The 19830-nt window shown below is 46.4% G+C and overlaps 1 long non-coding RNA gene across 2 annotated transcripts; it reads left to right on the top strand.

Annotated features, from left to right (window-relative positions):
- The first annotated feature begins 1333 nt into the window (after window positions 1–1333).
- On the top strand, window positions 1334–16331 carry LOC142061010 (uncharacterized). 2 transcript variants are annotated; one of them, XR_012662011.1, is made up of 3 exons: window positions 1334–2401; window positions 3985–4069; window positions 14448–16331. It is a non-coding gene; the product is annotated as an uncharacterized LOC142061010 (long non-coding RNA). The 2 variants fall into 2 exon arrangements; XR_012662010.1 differs by having other exon boundaries at window positions 2319–2357.
- Window positions 16332–19830: the final 3499 nt, after the last annotated feature.

Below are 19830 nucleotides of genomic sequence, written 5' to 3'. Positions count from 1 at the left end.
CTGGAGAGCAGCTCTCCCTTCTGGAGTGTCTACTTCCCCACTCAACTTGGTGTCATCCGCAAACTTCATCAGGCTACACTTGATGCCCTTATCCAGATCACTTATAAAGATATTGAATAACATTGGGCCCAATATCGATCCCTGGGGGACTCCACTAGTGACAGGTTGCCACTTGGAAAAGGAGCTATTTACCACCACCCTTTGGGTGTGGCCTGTCAGCCAGTTGCCCGGCCACTGCACAGACCACTTGCCTAGGCTATAACGCATTAATTTCTCCAGGAGGAGACTGTGGGGGACCGTATCAAAGGCCTTGGAGAAGTCCAGGTAGACAATGTCCACTGCCCACCCCACGTCAACCAGGCAAGTCACTTTGTCATAGAAGGCCACCAGGTTTGTCAAGCACGATCTGCCTTTAGTGAAGCCATGTTGGCTTTTCCCAATCACGTGCTTCATTTGACTTGTGATGGCCCCCAGGAGGATTTGTTCCATAACTTTCCCAGGGACTGAAGTAAGGCTGATGGGCCTATAATTACCCAGATCCTCCCTCAAGCCTTTCTTGTAGATAGGGGTAACATTTGCCTTCCTCCAGTCCTCTGGGACATCCCCCATTCTCCATGACTTCTTGAATATTATGGAGAGTGGCCTTGCAATGATGTCAGCCAGCTCTCTCAACACCCTCGGGTGGATGGTGTCAGGGCCCATTGATTTGTGGGGGTCAAGCTCCTGTAGTAATTCATGTACTAACTCTTCCTTCACTGATGGTGGGTCGGTGTTTGGATCAATCGGCAATTTCATTCCCAAAGCCTGGGACCCGACAGTGCTGGTAAAGACAGAGGTGAAGAAGGTGTTGAGGACCTCTGCCTTTTCTGCATCGTTGGTGATTGACTCTCCTTTTCTGTTTAACAGTGGGCCTATGTTTTCCTTCTTTTTCTGCTTATGGTTGACATGTCTGAAGAACCCTTTCTTGGTTTTTTTTATGTCTACAGCCAGTTTCAATTCAAATTGGGCTTTTGCTTTTCTAACTGCATCTCTGCACACTCTGGCTATGCCCTTATAGTTCTCAGCAGGTAATCCTCCACTTCTCCATCCCTGGTGTGCTTCCCTTTTGGATTTGAGTAGACCCAGGAGGTCATGGTTGAGCCATGGGGGCCTCTTGCTCCGCTTACTTCCCCTTCCTTTGTATGAATCAGTCAGAAGATTAATAATGGCCACAGACAGTGTCTCTTCATATTAAAATGTCTTCACATGAGTAGTTTGGGTGAGTGCAAAAGGACTGCAAGGCACAAACAAGCTGTCTTGTCTCGCCCTCACTGACAATGAGTCAACACTTTAATGTAAAGAAGAGACAGTTGGTAACAGTCATTAACATAACAAAGTGCACTATAGATCACTCCAAGTTCATCTAACTGTTTTTAAGCAAATGTTTTCCCCTGAGAAGTGGCAACAGAACAATTTGTTGAATGTTTTGCTGCCTGGGCTACTCTGTTCTGCTGGGAGTGGGAGAGATGCTCCTGCAGGATGGCTGGTCCTGAAACCTCCTACTAGAGGATGATATTTTCTTGCAGTGAGAGTGTGTTAATTTTTTTTTTTAGCCTGATTTCCTATCAAAGCTGGACACATGGTGGGGTTGTGGTTTTTTTGTGGTGTTTTTGTGGTTTTTTTTCCCCCTCCCTCCCCTGTCTGCTGGCTGCATTGGACAGCTTTGAGAATATATGACTTCTGTTAATACAGGTAACGAGAAAAAGGAGTCAGACAAGCTGCTGACCCTCCATGTGAAGGAGAGGCACAGGCTTGGCCATTGTGCTCTGTACTTGGCTGGACCCCTGGATGAGTGACAGCGCGGAGCCTGTCCTGGCAGGATGAAAGGTGGAAAGCAAGAGGGGAAGAAGGAATTGGGGTGTAGCACTGGCAGCTGTGATGTACATCTGTCATTGAAGGGGGCTGAGTAAAGACTAAAAGTAGCTCCAAGGAGGGAAGAAGCACCATGCACAGGAGCACGTCTGTTAGTCTGGTGCTCACAGAGAAATTTGCTTGACTTCTGTACGTACCATCGCACTGGAATGATGCAAGAAATGCATTGGTTGACTGTACCAAGAAGCCATTGCTTGTCTGCCCAAAATGATCTAGTTTTGTCATTGCTGTAACTTACATGTGCTCTTGAACCATGGTAAGACTACAGGTTTCTCCTGTGGTTTCTGAGGGCTGCCTGCTGGTGGCAACAGGGCTGGGGTGTGCTGGCAGCTGCAGTGGGTTTGGATCTTCCTGCTGCCAAGTGGACTTTGCTCCCCAGCAGCCTGCCCAAACATAAACCCTATTTCCTGGCACTGACCTAACAGAAAGGTTCGACTCTGGAGAAGGTAAGTCACAGGAGTCTGGGACACATTGCTGGCTGGCACCAAGGGTAGAGATACCAGAGCAACCCAGGCAGGGGGTAGTGTTGAAAGGCACCAATTCACTGCTTCTAGCTGTGTATCTGACTGTGCCGCATGGTTACAGATAGCTCATCACCTCGAGGGCAGCTGTAGGCACATCAGACGCTGGGTTTGGGATGGCTGTGTGTGTTCTGGCACCTGTTGTTCACTAGTGTGAGAGAAATCAATGACTCTCCCCTAGCTGTTGGTGTCAGAGGGGAACTGGACAGACCTCTTCCACCTCTGTCTCTGCCCACTGCGGCCGGGGGAGCTCTTTTGCTGGGTGTGAGGGGAGCATGAATGCATCCCTTTGTGCGGGGCTGCGCTGGGGGTCGTGTATTCCTTCAGGGCTGCAGAGAGTGGGTTGGAAGATGTCTGGGTCGAACCTGGCTGGGAGAGGGGCTGTGAAGATAGTGGGAGCAGCTCAGCAGCCCCCACGCTCATTGACTTAATTGGGGCTGCACTGCGGGGCTGGAGGAATGCAAGATGGCCAGGATTCTCACAGTGTGGGGAGGCTCACCGGCAGCGACCAGAACAGGCCAAATCATTAATGTCAATTAAGTATAGACTGTGTAGATTACTGGCATGTTATTGTTAGGGCTCTAAAGGAAATATAATTAATAAAACTCCCCCACCCACACCAAGAGGCAGCCCTTTGTGTTCCCTGTGCTTTCCCCTGCCGGCAACGTCTATCTCCTCCCACAGCCCTGCACTCCTTTCAGCAGCCTTGGACAGCGTTAACATTTGATTAACATAAAATCACTTTCTGAAATCTGTTACTGTTTATAATGTTGCTGTACTTTGCCTGATCATTGCATTTTTTCTGTTGGTTTGAGCTCGGTGAGTTTTTTTCAAATGATACCAAACATAGACCTATTATGCTGCAAAAATCACATATTTGTTTAATGATTTCCCATTGGTATCTTTGTTGCTATGAACCAAAGCATTAAACAGAAGCTAGCACATTAACGCTGTGTTGTTCTACATAATAAATTTGAATATCCCCAGATGAATATTTTTAACAGGGATTTTCTGAATAAAATGCATACCTGCCAGGATATTAGTAATTACTTAAAATAATTTTTTGACATTTAATGTTGACATCTAAAATATTTCCTTTAATTTTTGGTTGCCTCTGCAAACAGAAATAACGGCATTTGTCCTAGGGAAGGCTGGGTGGACAAATAACACTTTTACTCATAATGAAATGAAAAGCAATAAAGAAAATGTGCTAAATGTCAACAGTAAAGCATATCTTCTCTTCACGTATTATGAGAATATACCCCAAAATGTGCGTACACACACAAAAATCCTTTAAGTGATTTAATATGTTTGAATATTAATGGTTTGAACGTTAATCCATTGCAATGGTTCCTTTTTTTTTTTTTTTAATTGGCTATTCAAATACATTATTACCTCAATAAATTCTCTATGGTCACTGTGGTAGCCATTGTATGAAAAATAATAATAATAAATCTGAATTTACAAAATATCTCCAAAATTGCACAGTTTTGCTGAGAGAAACAAAAGATGAAGTATATATTATTTAACTCGATATATTGTGTACTTGCAGGAGTTACTTGTCTAAAAATCCAGAAGATGGAGTCTGTTGGAGGACGTGAGGGTCTGGCAGTAGCCTAAGAAACCAGCTCAATTTTGTAAGTGAGCAATGACTGAAAACCTTTACCATGTGAGATGCCCTCTGAAAACGTCTACTAATGAAGTTGGTTGATTCTGAAGCACTTGCATTTGCAGAGAGCAGCTTTACTGGTAACTTGGGTGAGCTGGTATGGGAACCTGTGCTCCTGGTAGAAGGGATTTTGCTGGGAGCAGTCAAAGATGGCTTGTACCATTGCTGTCACTTTATGCTGGATGTTGGAAAAACCAACAGGTTTCAGCTGCAGCACAGCCAACTGGTATTCTTCAGCATTAGTGGCTTTGCATTTAACTGCACAGAAGTACAGGATTGAGGATGTCCGACTGGCAGATGTGCTCCAATGCAGCAGCTGCCCTGGGTCCTGTGGAAGCTGTAGCCTTGCTGGGCAAGCCTTGCTGGCCTGGTGGAGTGGGGCGGTAGTTTGTGGGTGCAGGAGGGCTCCAGGAGCTGCCCCGCAGCACAGCCACACTGCAGGGCGAAGCTGCAGGGGTGGTCTGAAGGGAAAATGAATGTCATGCTGTTATCTTTCCACACAAGATGCTGCTCAGCGCTATAACATCTGTCTAAACGCAGGCTGTGATGTTTCGTGTCAGAGAGCTCTCTATGGAGGCTCAGATGCAGGAGAGGCCAGGTCAGAGCCCATGTGTGATGCTTGTGTGTGTGGTCAGGTGGGATGGGAAAGCCTCTTGTCCCTTCTCTTCTTAGTTTTTACAACTTTTTTGTTAAAATAGTTATGAGGAAAATCATGAAGCACCTCCACACTTTCGCATCCCTGAGTGTCTCTCATTATGCACAAACACATGTCTTGTCTGTGAATTTCCTGGGGTTTTTAACAGGAAAAGGATTATTATTTGCAAGTGTCAGTGATTGCTGGGATGTTCTTTGCACGGAGTTGGCCATTCAGACAGCAGCATGGCAAAGCAGAGGGAGAGGAGAGGATACCTGTGTTTTCTGAGTGCTCCCGACATTTTGCCATAGCAGAAGGAGGGTTGTGATCAGGGACTTTGCAAAAAGTTGCAGCCAGCAGGGCCTGCAGGAGAACCATGGGTATTGCTTGTGACCCAGAACTGTGGCACTTGGGTGGTTACATCATCATAACAGTAATTATAGGCAGAAGAGGGAAGACTGCTCTACCTCTGACTATATCTGTTCCCATGACCTCTACTCCTCATCATCATTTTCAGCTCCTGCCCCCTCAAGGCACCTCTCATCCATGCCTGAAGATCCTTGTGTGAGCATCTGGAAATATTACTGGCTTTTGAATTTTTTGGGCTGCATTGTCACTCACCTAATAGCATTCCACAACCGTAGACCTTGGTGAGGCAAAACTTGATAGAGCTGATAAAATACTGACCCATGTAAATCAATGAGAATTTTTTCCATTATCTTCTTTAATTTGAATTCTTATAACCAGAGTAACCTGTGTATACTGTCTTAGATAAATGATGTATCCACAGTGCTCAGCCACACGTATTGTACAAAGAGAAAGAAAGAAACCAAATGGCTCTTGGGTGCTTCACGAGCCCCATGAATGGGGACGTCACAGCAGATTGTGAAGGAGCGTGCTCAGGCAGCAAGTGCAGTGCAGATACCCCCTTTCACAGGGTGCAGAGGCCTGACCTGTGTATGCAGGGCCTGATCCTGGAGTGCCCTCACCTAGCTCAGAGTTGGGTGTCTCTGTAGGTTTAGGAATATACCAATGGGATTATCTCTCCTGCTAAACCCTCAAAAAGCTGAGCACCCCAACTATGAATTACAGCCTTTCCTTTCATATCTGCAGCTGAGTTTGACACATGTAGCTCCAGCTGGCCCTACCTCTACAGTTTTGTTTGGTAAATCTGATTGATGAGGGGTTTTTATTCCTCTCAATCTTTTAAATTAAAAAAAAAAAAAGAGAGAGAGAGAGAAGTTGAAAAGAGCTGTAATTGGAGTGAGCACTATAGAAACCCACATCCAGCAGGCATGCTTCAGAGGAAACAGGGCCAGCCTGGACCCTTTAGCTGCTGGCTAGTGAGGGCTTCAAATATGCCTACATAGTGACTGTGCTTTAATTTTTAGCCATACCAAAAGAGCTCAATTGGAAGATATTGGGGGTTTTGATGCATACGGCCTCTTCAATTCAGTAAGCAGAGGCTGCTGTTAGAGGATATGCCAAAAGTGGTCTCTAGCATGATGGGGTGGGTGTCCTGGCAGCAGGGAGCTCACTGCCAGACTCCCCCAGTGCAGGCAGGTGCAGCCCTGCCTCCTCTCCTGCCCATGGAGCTGTGGTTCGTGTTTGATCAGTATCGAGGAAAAGTTTCCTCCTCAAGGAGCAAGAGACCTGCTTGGTGCATTTAAAGCCCCGATGCTTACAGAGCAGCCTGGCTGTGCCGTGTGCTCTGACCTTCCTGGGCAGCAAGCAGGGACATGGCTGTCCCCTGTGCTTGCACATGAGTAACTTCTCTGTGCCCTTGTGTCTGCTCAGGTAGTGAGGAGGCCATTGCCTGTGCTTCTGGGCACACCCAGCCAGCTGCCTGCACAGCCTCCCAGTGCTGCCTGTCTGCATCAGCCCCCATCCCATCCCTCCATGCCCCAAGGAATGGGGTGCAAGAGCAGCAGCCTTCCTCTGCTTTCCCACCACCTTCCCTGGCATGCTCCCCTGCGTGGCCAGTGAATTACGCAACTAATTTTCATTAATGTCAATGCCCCTTGCACCTAACTCTAAACCACCAGTTAAAGTTATTGATTCTGATCAGCAGAAGTACTAAATTCCAGCCAGAACTGAAAAAGCAGGTACTAAACTTATGGAGACAATCTGTTCAATGCAGCCGCAGATTAAAGCAACTGATTTTTCATCTTTGCATCTTTACAAACGCTAATCCTCATGATGTGGGTCTGGACCAACTTCTGTGTGTTTGGAGGCTTCTTATTTTGTCCAACCAGCACAGATTTGAGCTGCAAATCTCCAGCTGTCACCCTTGAATAGCTAAGTCCTCAGAAACAGGTTGATTTTTTTGGTTCAGCTGATTAATTCTACAGGATGATTAATTATTGTATAAAGATATTTTTGTGTTTATTTGGTTTGGGACATGAGAATTTATCTGCACTCTGGAGAAGGTATTTAACATTTTTCTGTTCTAATTCTATCTGACTGAAAGTTGCATCCAAACAGTTATTGATTGTTAGGATAATTTGTTCTGGAACATGCAAAAAAGATGCTTCATCCTCTGTTACTTGGTCTGAGTTGATCTGAGAGGCATGAACACTGGCATTCCTCTGCAGCAGGAGTGACCTGTGTCTGCTCGATGCACAACAGTGGTTTAAAAAGCTAATAGTATGTTTGAACTAAGAGTGAGGGAGAATATGAAGGAATATTACAATTGTGCATAACAGAAATTTCTATAATTAAAAATTGAATTCTCTGGCATTGGAGCAGAAATGTAATTTTCTACCCAGTGAAGCTCCAAATTATTTTAGAGGGAATTAGTTGTATTCTCCTGGACTGTGATCACTCTGAAATATTTTTTTGATGCTAAACTGTATCTGAATATTGGAAAGAGCAAGCTGTGTTGTCCTCTTACCTGCTGCTAGCTTGGAAGTAAAAACGTTGGAGTCAAAGTGTCATAGCTTTTGGATTTGTTACACAGTTATGTTCTCTCTTCACGTGATTATAGAATGGGAAATACCTCCTATAACCACTGTGTATTCTCATGTACACGGTTTTTTCACTGTGCTTGAGCCAAGATGGCTATTGGTTTATATGCAGTTGCATCCTGAGGAGCTACTTTTATGGGTTAGTAGTTGAAAGGTGCAGGAGGTTCCTCCTACAGGACAGACAGCTCTGTGTGAACAGAGACCTGCAGAGCAGGCTGAGTGTTTGTGATGTGAGATACCAGTGTATCCAGGAGCTGCATGGCCTGCAGATTCCCAGATGTGCTGTCTCACCGTTCCTCCAACTCAGTGGTAAAACTGAAGAATTCCGCCCCCCTTTTTTAAAATTCTTTTTTCCCCTCCTATTTGTCCCAAATCATCTTGTGCTGTCATCAACTGTTTTAGCATAACCCTCAGTGTTTCTGGCTTTCTTTCCCAAACCTGATCTTCCACCTGCCAGAAGGCTGCCTAGATGGGCTCTGGAGATAACGGCAATGAAATATTTGGGATATGTGCTTGCGCTAGCACTGGCACTAGGTTGCCCTCTAGTTTTATTTCCACTGCAGTTCACTCAAGGCTGTTGCCATCTAGCCCAGGTTTGTCCAAGCAGTGCTTCCATGTGTCTTCCAGGCTGGGAGCCTCCTGTGCTCTCACATCAACTATCTGCCGTAGGGTAAACTACATTTGTGTGATTCATTTTACTTAACAGGGAAAAAGTCAAGTGACTGCTTGCTCATAGGAGAAGATAACCTGGCAGACTGGCTTTAGCCCTGTCCCATTTGTATGGGGTGCTGGTGGAGCTCCCCTGGGCATGGCCAAGCATCCTTTGAAAAGGTGGCGGAGGGATTGGCCCCTCCAGCTGAGCTTTGCTATGGCACATTCGGTGTAAATTATAAGAAAGCGATTGGTGTTTGCCTCCATTAGCTCAGATATAAATATTGCTGCTCTGCCTTCGCTATTGACAGTGAGCATTTTTCTGCTTGGCAGCCCAGTGCCAGGTGCTGACAGGCTGTTCCAGTACAGAGGCTGCCTGACCCAGCCTCTGACCTGGTGCTGTGGAGAAGAAGGTTGAGTTTGTGCTTAATGTACTGGGTGGGCACCCAGGGGAGCCTCTGCAATTCCCAGTTCTGCCACAAACTTCTACTGTGACCTGGGATAAATCATTTAATCTCTCTTTCTGCAACAACTCCGCTTTTGGGGAGAGAGGTGGGAGCAGCAATAATAGCCTCCTTCATCTTGTCTGCTTTAGGGCTATATTTTATTAAAAATATGTGTGTCACCAGGCATCATCTATTTAAAGGGCTGCCTTCTGAAAACAGGTTGGTTTTTACTTGGCACTTAAGACTTAAACCCATCCCTGACCTTGCATATAAGTTGGGGTATTAGGGCTTTGCTGTGATACAGCAGGTGATACAGCACATTGCTGCAAGACCCTGTCGGTGCTTCTGGTTCCTCCACCTCTCTGCTTGCTGGCTGTGCCCTGCTTTTCCCAAGGAAACACTCCAGCTGTCCCCTTATGGCTGTGATAAAGTAAGAGACAGCCAAATGCTGCCCTACCTAGCAGCATGGGGAGGTCAGGCGAGGGAACATATTTTACTTGCAGAGCTGGCATAATTATTTAATGCAAACAGACAGCTCAACATTTTTGCTAACTTAGAAAATCTGGCATCTTGGGAGAATGTGTTTGGACTCAGCAAGGTCATTTTCACAGGCAAAGCATTGTCATTAATCTGCATATTTGGCATTGCTGCTGGAGAGCCTCCTTTTTGCTTTGAATGAGATGTATATTCATGGACTGAAAGTTGCCTGGTCTTGTTTTTATGCCGGCTGCGTGATTCTGATGGGGTGGGATCTCCATGCACAGGCACTCGGCTCTCCCAGCTGCACCGGCACAAAAGCTTTGGTCACTGCTGCTGGATTGTTGAGCAGAGTGCAAGCTGTGATTGTATCGAGGCCAATGCAATCATATCACCTGCCAGTCTGGGGAAAAATAGGGTCTAAATAAGATGACGAGTGAATGATGTGGTCAGAATTAAAAGGATAAACAGCATCTTTCCCTTAATGAGTTCTGTTTAACATGTGAGAAGCCCACACATGCTTTATCTGTATTCTGACCAGCGAGGAGCCTTACCCAGACTTCATACAACAATTAATCACGGCCGATTTATGCAAGGCATATTTGAGATGTAAGATGTGTGACTCAACCTCTTTTATTCCCTCATTAATTTTCTATTCTGCCTGAAATGGGTTCTTAGAGTGCTCATCACCAGGGTATAAGTGCTGATGAAAATGGGGCGTCAGGATTTCTGCTCTTATTTTTGTCACTGTGGTTGAATAAAGGAGCAGATGTACGAACACCTGGGCTAGGATGGCTTGGTGTCCTGAGTCACCAGCACCTCCTTCCACCTGCGACTGCTCCTGTGCATGTGCAAATCTGATAATAAGGGCTGATCATGGCTGTATTGTTGACAGCATTTCTAGGAAAATTGGTGGCTGAACAATTGGAGTTTGAAGTTTTTAGCTCATGTTGACAGTTTTGAAGACCTCACCTGAAAGTGCTTGAATATCTGGTTTATTTGGTCAGCTTGCAGGCACATCTGCTGAACTGTGTATCTCATGTAGACTTGCTTTTCTGCTCCTGTATTTTCCTTTCAACACTTCTTCTTGCTGTGTCTTTGTATTGTGTGCTTTATATATCTTTCTGCTGTGATATGTATTAACTACTCAGATTCCCAAAGGCCTTATCTATAAAGCCCAAAGGCTTTATCTATAAGATTCCAGTAATAATCCATTCGTGTATGAAATGTGCTCTTCAGTATTAGTGCATCGCAGAGGGTTGGCATGATCTGATAACTGCAGAGGAGGCTATGGGCAGCAACTGTGTTCTGAGCTGTGCCTCGAGCTCTCCCAATAACTCCTGACAAGTCACTTAAATTCTTTGCAGTTAACCGTATCCAAAGGCAGACATCGCTCAGTGAGCTGCATACGTGGGGTGCTGTGTAACTTCCTAAGCTAACACCTGTGAATCATAGAATGGTCTGGGTTGGAAGCGACCTTTAGAGGTCATCTAGTCCAACCCCCCTGCAATGAGCAGAGACATCTTCAGCTAGGTCAGGTTGCTCAGAGCCCCCTCCACCCTGCCCTTGAATGTTTCCAGGGATGGGGCATCTACCACCTCTCTGGGCTACCTGTTCCAGCCTTTCACCATCCTCACTGTAAAAAATGTCTTCCTTATCTAGTCTAAATCTACCCTCTCTTAGTTTAAAACCAGGGCAACAGACCCTGCTAAAAAGTTCATCCCCATTTTTCTTATAAGCCCCCCTTTAAGCACTGAAAGGCTGCAATAAGATGTCCCTGGAGCCTTCTCTTTTCCAGGCTGAAGAAACCCAACTCTCTCAGCCTTTCCTTATATAAGAGGTGTTCCATCTCTCTCACCATTTCTGTGGCCCTCCTCTGGACCTGCTCCAACTGGTCCATGTGCTGAGGGCTCCAGAGCTGGATGCAGCACTCCAGGTGGGATCTCACCAGAGCGGAGCAGAGGGGCAGAATCACCTCCCTCAACCTGCTGGCCACGCTTCTTTTGATGCAGCCCAGGATACAGTTGGCTTTCTGGGCTGCAAGTGCACATTGTTGGGTTGTGTGCAGCTTTTCATCCACCAGTACCCCCAAGTCGTCCTCAACAGGGCTGCTCTCAATCCCTGCATCCTCCAGCCTGTATTGATACAGGGGGTTGCCCTCACCCAGGTGAAGGACCTTGCACTTGACCTTGTTGAACCTCATAGTGTTCGCAGAGGCCCACCTCTCGAGCTTGTCCAGGTCCCTCTGGATGGCATCTTGTCCCTCCAGTGTGTCAGGCACACCCCTCAGCTTAGTGTCGTCTGCAGACTTGCTGAGGGTGCACTCCATCTCATTGTCTACATCATTGATGAAGATATTAAACAGCACTGGTGCCAGCACGGACCCCTGAGGGACACCACTTGTCACTGGTCTCCATCTGGGCATTGCACCATAGACCACTACCCTCTGGATGGGACCATCCAACCAGTTCCTCATCCACTGAAGAGTCCCCCCATCAAATCCATATCTCCCCAATTTAGAGAGAAGGATGCTGTGGGGAACCGTGTCAGAGGCTTTACAGAAGTCCAGATAGGTGACATCCATAGCTCTTCCCTTGTCCACTGATGTAATCACTCCATCACAGAAGGCCATTAGCTTGGTCAGGCACCAAGCGAAGCACCAACCTTCAGGGAAATGCAACTGGTAAGCACTTATGCTCCAAGCAGTGAAACCAGGCACCTTCATGGAAGATGTGGTGGTGGTATAAGTAACAGGGCTTGGTAACACCAAGCATGCTATGTGGGGGTGTTAGAGAAGAGCCCCCTCATGTACCATCCTGCAAATCCCCACCTCTGATGGAATTGGGCTCTTCTAGTTGTTTCAGGTAATGCATGTAGCAGCACAGTAGCTTGCTCCAGTGTGCAGTGGTGTTCTCAAAGTATTGCCTACTGGCTTCTGATTTAATTTCAGATTATTTTAGTCCAGGCAAAAAAATGCAGTCTCTGCCAATCAAGAAGTATAGAGCATGCAGTAAGTACAGTTCAAAAACTGCATTACCCTTATCTATTAGTAATGATCAATTAGCATGAAGGTCAGTGGGCAGCTTGGAAATGAGTCAGGTAAGAAGGGCAGAAGGAGGATTTGAATGGAAAGGATATTCTTGATTCATATTCAGCGTTTAAAGTCATAACTCTGTAACAGTGGGGGCGGAGGGTAGCGTTAAGTAGTCCTGCTGTCACACTGACTCAAACAGAGTGTAAATCATGTTGGAGAGAGTGCTGTGGCTTTTTCCTGGTGCTAAAGCATAACATTGTACCACAGAAGAGATTGTAAGTTGCAAGAAGTCCTCCTTACCCTCCAGTCCACCCTGAAAATCCCTGGCCATGCCCCCTGGCATGGCACAGCACCACAGGGCTGGTGGCTGCTTTCAGTGCCACCAAAAGCTTAAAATTATGGTCTTTGGCTTGCACCAACACGAGCGGGATTGGTGTTGAAGGGTGGTACAGGACGGAGGCAGGGGCCCTCCGCGGTCTCCTGAGTATCATCTGGACAGGAGGTACTGTTCAACACAACATTAATGTTTTTGGGGGAAGAAGAAAAGAAGGCTTGTAACCAATTAACTAACTTGCAAATTTTGCACAGATGATCCAAGTGTGCCACATTAAACAGTAATTGGCCCTTCCCAGTGTGTATGTGCACTCTGAGATTAATAAAAAGGTATTAAAAACATTACTGAGAGTTACATGTGCACACCTGGGGTAGTGTGGGCCTCTCAACACAAGCATGTGCTGGAGTCTTGTTTCTGTTGAGAACTGTTACAGTTCAAGCAGAGATGACAGGGCACATAGTTGTGGTAGGCAGCATCATAATGCACTGCCTAAATGCTGTCTTTACCCTGTCAGCTACTTTAAGGAAGTGTGCTCAAAATGACTTTATCTTCACCTGAATCTCCTGTGAAAGCAGCCAGCAAGCGCTGAACAGACAGGTTAACATGGATAAGAAAAAGAGGTGAGTGTTTTGGTGTAACACCCCATTTGGTTTTCCTTGACTCCCATGGTGGCTGCAGGCAGAACAGCACTCCTGCTGCTGCCCATGGCTGGGGCTGTGCTATGGGCAGCCCTGGTGCAGTGGCCACCGCCACCTCGGGAGGGGAACTTGACCCAAGCACATGAGCCTCCTCCCTGGGCCAGGTAAAAGGGAGCTTCCTCGGAAGATACATCAAAGCTGTTTCTGAATATAAGAACTGCTGTCTGAGACAGCTTCTCTGGATTAAAACAGACAAGCGAACTGTGGTGCTTGCTACAAATTTCAGACAGTATGATACAATCTTTCTTGTTTTCTCAAGTTTACACATCCCAGGTATTCACTGCTGCTGTGGGGCAGGTTGGTGGATGGGTGAAAATAAATCTGTCACTTTTTGGTGTGTAAAGTTTATTTCTGCTTATTTCTCCCATGCAAATGTACATATGCACACACGCTAAAGCTTAACAAAACTATTCACCTTCTTCCATGCTGGGTGTGTGGAGGAATACATGTGCACTATGCTTCCAGCTTCTGTTCCTGAAATACCATACATTCTGGCCTGTGAGCTTGAAATATCCCAATGAAGTGGCGTTTTAAAGCATGAGTGCGCTACACGCAAGGTTTCTTCTATGTTCTCTGGAGACTCATTAATCCCCTTAAAATAGAGAGATAGTAGTGAAATAGGTGCTTTTGGTACCAAGTAACTGCACTGCCATTTGAGGATGATGAATGTAAGTACAAAAGAAAATAGGTAGGGGTAGATTAAAACCGGTGTTCCTGCCTCTGACAGTTTACTTTGAATGCACTCATTCACTCAGCCTCACCATTTGGATCCTGCATAATCAGAGATAACAGGCGGATGGTTTGCATGAATAACTTAAGTTTGTCATGTTTAATTTTCTTTAAAAAAAGAAACAGCAGTTGCTTTACCCTCATCCTTCAGGCCCAATACATATTTATAAATTGTCAGGAAATGAAAAGCCTTTTAACAGTATGCAACAAGCATGCAAAGCTACCAGGAGAAATATCTGGGGGAACAGAGGAGCCTGCCTGCAGCTTGGGTGAGCTCACCTCACTTTGCCTGGGAGGGTGGTGTGGGCAGAGGATGCTGAGCAGGTTGTCTGAATTATTAGGATGTGTGGCACCGATACTTGTTTTGTGTTCTGCAGACAGTGTCTTCTGACAACTTGACATTGTTCAACAAGAAGCATTAAAACCGAAAAATAAACCTGCATTTGGCAGTTAGCTAGTAATTCAGCAACTGACTGTGCTGCTTAATATTTGATAGGGTGCTTCCTTTATAGTGCCTATCCTGTCACCAACAATTTCTTAAAACATACAGAAGGTGCAGCTGGATTTTGTATGGAGCAACATGGTGGAGGAACCTCTTCTGCAGAGTGCTGTTCCTGGCAGCTGCGTCATCCCTTCCAAAGCCAGTCCCCACTGCCCCGGGACCTGTGTGTGGTAGAAATGTGAAGGTGAAAGGACTGACTTGCTCATAAGATGGCTTTGATTCAGGATCAGCCCTTCCCAGCCTGTGTCAGGCGTAGGTGCGGGCATCATGGCTGCTATTGGACACTGCTAATGTTACAATTAAAAAAAGTCTAGTCTTTTTATTGAGCAAATGATTTCTGCAGAGAATAGCGTGATACATTAAAATGTCTATGTAAAAAGCTCCCAAGGGAGAAATTCAGAAGAAGAAAGATTGGATCACTAAAACAGAGAGAAACCAGGAGCTGCTAATGTGAGGCTGAAGGAAGAAGACCAAATCTAGTTAGAGGGTCTTCTAACCAGCATTTCATAATCATCCTTTCAAAATGATCTTTGCAATAGACGACCTCTGACTTCAATACCAATATATATGTCACCAGACACAAATCCCTCAAGAGCTAACTCAATGATATTTCAAGTAAAAACTACTAGGCAGAAGTGCAATCTGATTATCGGCGTGTATGCAGCCTGGGAGGCACAGAAAGATCTATGAGCACTGAAGCCGGGAAGAAGCACAGGGCATGCTGAGCCCCATGCAGTGGTCCTGCTGGCTGGCCACCACTGCCCCTCCAGAAGTTCCACTGATGGCATGTGGCATGTTACAGCATATCCCCAAAGAAAAGGAATCGTGAGATGATTAGAGATCCCCTTGCTGGGTTTTAATTTGACTTTAGTATCGTTTAAAAAGATCTCAGAGTTGCTTTCAGTTACAAGTTTATCACGCCCTGAAAAGTCCTGGGTTGCTGGCAGGGTCGGTGCTGGGATCACCTGCCCTCCCTGGGGAGCTGGAGTCTCTTGGGCACTGCCTGTGCAGGCTACAAAACTGCTGCTGAGCAAAGCAGCACTGAAAGGAACTGCAAACGCGTACTTGAGCGCGGTATTTGGATTTAATGATAAAAACGATAAATCTTACCAAAAATATCACTGAGATGAAAAGTATGAAGTGTTTGCCATTAGTAGTCATCTAGGGAATAGAGAATAATGAAACAGCAAATGCAAAACCACAAGGGCCTGTAAAATGTTGTTTCCCTGCTAAAAATATATCACGGAAAAATCTTTAAAGCATCAGTCCCCCTCTTTTTTATAGACCTTGCTTCATCCAAGCACTTATGCACGTGCTTAGTTTTCAGCATGTGAGCTGTTCTGCGGATGCTATGGGGAGAGCATGGGTTTAGAGCGCTGGCATGTGGTAACATTTGGCTGGATCAGCCCATGGTGAATGCTTGTGGGAATCTGGCAGAGGGTGTCTGTGCGGAGCCTGATTCTCATTTATGCCGAGGCGGCTGTACATGGCTCCCCGGGTGACCAGAGCTCTTGAAGCGAGCATAAGTGTGTGCAAACACTAAACTATGTAATTAATTTTAAATCCCCTGAAGTTAACCCAAAATAGTCCCATGTAGACACTGTGGGGCTGGTAGACCACAGGCATCTGAGCCCACGCCCTTGTCCTTCCCTGCAAAGGTGCCGGCAGGCATCCCATGGTCATGGTGGGGCTCTCTCCAGATGCTGCCTTCCCACTCCAGCTGCTGCCCTGTACATCACCTGAGGGGCCACACCCCACCCCTTCACTCTGAGCATCTCATCTGCTGTCTAGACTGGAGAGCTTGGCCTCAAACAGAGACATTATTGCCATTAATAGGGATCTCTGTGTTGCTACATAGTCTGAATTGGCCTCTATTACTTATTAATGAAGATCCAAAAGTGCATGTACTTAAGACCTTGCTTAGCTAAGGGGAGTCTTCTAGGGCCAATTTGAGTCCTATTTAATGACTAATGGCTATTGAGACATAATGTCCACTAAGCAGATATCACATCCTATTTAGTATTTAATGTTTAAATATTTAATTAATTAAACACTGCCAAATATTTAATTAAACGCCATCAGAGCCATCCTGACACTTCCGCTATGCATAATGCAAAGGAAATCAGGACTTTCCTTATCAGCCCCACAAGTAATGCAGACTCAGCCTTACCAGGAAATAGCTGGGGCCTGTGTAGCCAAAATACCTGGAATCATACAAAATAGAGGGCTGTTTTTTAAAAAACTCTGGGTTTTGTTTTTTTTTTCAAAATGAGCTGAGCTAAATGTTTTGTTAGTAAATCAGGCTCTGAAGTGACATGTAGGCAGAGCGGTGGTACCTTATGCCGCACTGCAACAAGAATGCTATGCTTGTATATTGACTTTTAATTATTTAAAAGTAAATGACTGCTACTTAGCATGGCATACCTGCCAGAAGTTTATGCTAGTTTTGCTTAAATATTTACTCTGCTGTTCAATAAAAAATGAGTCTACTGAAGCAAAAAATGAGAACTTACCATATCACATGGTCCCTCTCCTACCTGTGGCATGACAACTTCACAAAGATTTATTCACAGAGAGATGCTAGATTTTGATGGTTTTCCTGGACTAAGCCAAAATGCAGGTTTAAATTATCCAGTTAGACTTCCAGCTACAAACTGGGTCATAATTATCACCTTTTGACATTCAGTTTCATATTTACTTATGGAAACTTGGCACTTAGAAATATAAAGATCTTTAAATCCCAGTTTAAAAGTCTGGACACCCAGTAGGTACAGAAACATTTAGGGCTGAATTGCTTATTTGAATATTTTATTACGAAGCTCCATCCTCTGATGCGTGCTGAAGCTGCTAGGTTGCGTTTCATCACTCCCAGCCAGTGTGGGGATGTCTTATTTTAATGTTCCCACATGGGATCTCCTGCTAACAAGGAATGTGGCTACCAGTTGGAGAAACCATTAAAGTCACATCGTTTTTATGCTTGGATTCAAGCCATTTATTAATGAAACGAGGTTATATATTTTGGGCTTTCTTTAGAGGATCTTACACGATCTTATTTGCTGCTCCAGCCAAATTATCATTCACTGTAAAGAGCTGATGCTCCAGTTGCTCAAATTGGGTTTTACTTATATAAACAGGCAAAAAAACCCCTGGACTCTGTAAAAAGTCTCTTTGTTAGGACCTTTATCTCTCAAGTTCAGTGATGCTTCGCTTTGTCCATTTGCTTTTATTGAACAATCAGTTGCCTGAACAACCAGGAGTTTGCCTACATCTATAGGCTGCTGGGATGTTTTGAATTTTCATGTTCTCCTGCCCACCCAAGCAATAACCTCAAACTGTATTCATTCCTTCCACTTCTCTGCTCCTTACAGTCTTTTAAACAAAGGTATATTGCCACCCAAGGTGAAAGTAAAATGCCATTGTGCCCATGCTTTGCCGAAAATAAATGTTAAAACTGATCAGGATGGAGGATTCATCCACCTTATTTAATGTAACAGACACCCAATGATCTTCTTTGATGTAGGTCATATTGTTTAGCTGTTACTTCATTCTCATATGTATACATATGATTTCCCCATAACACATTTAAAGTGGCCAGTGGTCTATGTATTGGAGATGCAAAGGAGGCAGGGAACTGGCAGCTGTGAGTCTCTACTCACACCTTCACAGGGTGAAGGACAGGGACGGTGGATGCTTGGGTCTTTGGGCTCAGCCCTCCCTGACAGCACTGTAGGCTCACAAAGGCTGGGTGGGACAGGTGAGGGAGAAGGCACCAGCTATGGCAAGAAAGCTGGACTCTTCAGAGAGGAGTATCCCTGGCAAAGCCAGGAGCTGGGAGCACTCCGCTAGAATGGCATGCACCCACTGCACTTGCTGCAGTTACCTGGGGACTTGGTCCCAGCTGCAGCCAAGGTCTTTCTGTGGTCATTTATTATTCAGCACATCTTGACTGCTTAATCGACGAGATGTATAGCAGTCTCAGCGTGTGAGCTCTTTGGGAGGCAGAAAATCAGTGCGGGCAGCAATTCCACATTCGCATTTTCAGTGTATAAAGAAAAAACTCCTTCAGCCATCTGCCATCACCCTGCAGGTTCCCTGGTACAGTTACCAGTTGCTGAATTTTGATGGTGCCCTGTCTGGGTTTGCACCACTGATCATGCCTTGTAGCTGTAGCTGAAATGAGCCCCACTTGTCCCCCGCTCCTGCAGGGGCCTCCTGCCCATTTGGGCCGTGACACCACACGGCCCCCAACACACCCATGTCTGTGGCGCCTGATGACATGGCTCCCAGAGAAGGGTGGCTGATGCAGGACTCATTAGTCCCTGGACATACCTCGTGGAAAATGCCTTAATTTTCCCCCAGCAGGCAAAGAACCGCTTTCTGCCCATTGCGTGTGAGATGGGCAAGGGACCTTCTATGCTTCAATGGTGCTGCCACCTCAGCAGGGCTTCACTGCCCAGCTTCGCCTTCCGGCTGAGAGCTTCGCAGGTTGCTCAAGATATTCGAGATACAATTTTCTCCTGTTGTTACATTTAAAAGATATCAAGAGAGTGAAGTTTCTTATCGTAGCACTAGCACGCCAGAAAGCTGTGCTGAATGTGGCAGAAAACAAAGAGCATTGCTGGGTGGATGGCAGGGGTGGGCTTGTAACGGGGCAGCTTTTTACATCCGAGCACCCCACACCTCGGAGGGAGCCCCAGTTACCGCCTGGAAAGGCTCCCCGACCGCCCTAGCCCTGCCAGGAGAGGTTTCCGTGGCAGGCCTGTCCTGCTGCAGTGTAAAAGGCAACGTGAAGCCAACTGATCCCGCGGCAGCCCCCTCGCCGTCCTGCCCAGCGCGGTCGCGGGCGGGAAGTCGCGGCGCGGGACCGGGCTGTCCCGCCAGCCCCCACCACCGCCCGCCCGCCCACCCCGCCGCCGCATTGCAAAGGGTCTGCTGCCACCTCGTGGGCCGCGCCGCGCCCGGCCACGCCGCCCGGCCCCGCCGCCGAGCCCCGCCGCGGGGCGACCGCCGGCCGGCGCCGCTCCCGCCCCGCATCCTCCCCGCGACATCCGCATCCTTCCCACTGCAGCCGCAGACCCACACCTGCATCCACGCCGCTGCATCCCCACCACCCCAAAATAACAAGTTTTCCTTGTGGGAACTTCCTCGCTGAGTAGCCTCACCCCGAGAGCCTCTGCCCCAGCCACCCAGTCCCACTGTGCGTCCACATGGATACTGGAACTCCCGGTCATCTCATGGGATTTTTTCTTCCACATGAA

The sequence above is a fragment of the Phalacrocorax aristotelis genome, chromosome 8, assembly GCF_949628215.1.
Source record: "Phalacrocorax aristotelis chromosome 8, bGulAri2.1, whole genome shotgun sequence".
In the NCBI taxonomy this organism is placed as follows: Eukaryota; Metazoa; Chordata; class Aves; order Suliformes; family Phalacrocoracidae; genus Phalacrocorax; species Phalacrocorax aristotelis.
The sequence above is the reverse complement of the archived record's forward strand: the minus strand, read 5'-3'. Positions and strand labels throughout refer to the sequence as shown.